Below are 1,640 nucleotides of genomic sequence, written 5' to 3'. Positions count from 1 at the left end.
TTTGGAGACTGAGTCTAGCAAACTCTTCTGTTCAGACTAGGCTTAAATTAACACCACCCAGATCTTAGCCACCTGGGTAGGTGGTTTAGAAGTGTAAGTCACCGGCATCCAGTTTTACTCTCCTATTTCTGCACTCATTTAAAACATTTTTTCCACTCACTTGGAAGGTAGATATCAAAAGGATGGCAATTTGGGGCTAGGAAGGTGGCTCAGTGGTAGAGTCTTGCCTTGCATGCATGAGGCCCTGGGTTCAATTCCTCAGCACCACATAAGCAGAAAAAGCCAGAAGTGGTGCTGTAGCTCTAGTGGTAGACTCCTAGCTTTGAGCTGAAGAGCAGAGGGACAGCACCCAGGCCCAGAATTCAAGCCCCACAACCGACAAAAACAAAAGGATAGCAGTTTGAGGCCAGAATGGTCAAAAATGTTTGTAAGACCCCCATCTCAACCAATAAAAGGCTGGGAATGGTGGTGTGCACTAGTCATCCTAGCTGTGTAAGAAGTACAAATAGGAGGTTCATAATTCAGACTGTCATGGGCATAAAGTAAGACCTTACTTGAAAAATAATGCAAGTAAAAAGGACTGGAGGCATGGATCAAGTGGTAGAGCACCTGCTTGGCAAGCACAAGGTCCTGAGTTAAACCTGCACATCAGTCTCTGCTCTGTCTCTCTCGAGTCTTACTATATAGTCAAGCTGGACTGGAACTCTGTCCGGGCCCAGGCTGGCTTGAATTCATGATCTTCCTGCCCCAGCCTCTTGAGTGCTGAGTTTATAAGCATGAACTGCTGTGCCTTAAATCCTATTTTACAGAGAAAATAGAAGCCATATATGGTTATAAAGCAGGGTACCAGTGGCTCACGCCTGTATTCCTAGCCACTCAAGAAGCTGAGATCTGAGGATCAGAGTTTGACAAAGCAAGCTCAGGCAGGAAAGTCTGTGACTCATCTCCAATTAACAACCCAAAAGGTGGAAGTGGAGCTGGAGCTCAAGTGATAAGAGCAGCAACCAGCCTTGTGCAGAAATAGTCAAGTACAGCGCCCAGATCCTGAGTTCAAGCACTACCACTGGCAACAAAGATTAAAAACTAAGGTTCCCTGTGTGTGGGGAGGGTCCTATACCTTCTGGTAGAAAAGAACAAGGAAACTTTTGCCCTCTGCAGGTGTGCATGGCTTCCTGACTCTGAATGGCTGAATCTGGGGCAGCTTTTGGTTTTTCTTTTTCCCCCAGGGGTGAGGCTGTCCTTTTCTCTCCTCCAGGTCTTAATCACCTCCACGTGGTGGCCTGGGAACGGGTCAAAACCTGAGGGCCAATTCGGGAGCTGCACTTCATTCAACACCCCTGCCTCACCTCTCTCCCACACCTGACAAATTCATGCAGCAAACACCAGACCAAAATTAACTACTGGTTTGGACTTAGAGTAAACATTGCGACTAGCCTCCCTCCCTCCCCCCAGCTGTGAACTTGTTTTCCCACCAATTGTTCCACCATTGCTTAGTTTTGAACCACGCCCACTAGACAATTGTAGCATTCTTTTAAACCAACTATAAATACTTCAGATTGTAAACAAGTAGGGATTCTTGTAGCTTGTGCTGGAGGCTCTTCCTTGGCAGTTTTTCCAATAAACTTGGGCTGGGTCTAATC

The sequence above is a fragment of the Dipodomys ordii genome, unplaced genomic scaffold (genome assembly GCF_000151885.1).
Source record: "Dipodomys ordii isolate 6190 unplaced genomic scaffold, Dord_2.0 Scaffold38, whole genome shotgun sequence".
Taxonomy (NCBI): domain Eukaryota; kingdom Metazoa; phylum Chordata; class Mammalia; order Rodentia; family Heteromyidae; genus Dipodomys; species Dipodomys ordii.
The sequence above is the reverse complement of the archived record's forward strand: the minus strand, read 5'-3'. Positions refer to the sequence as shown.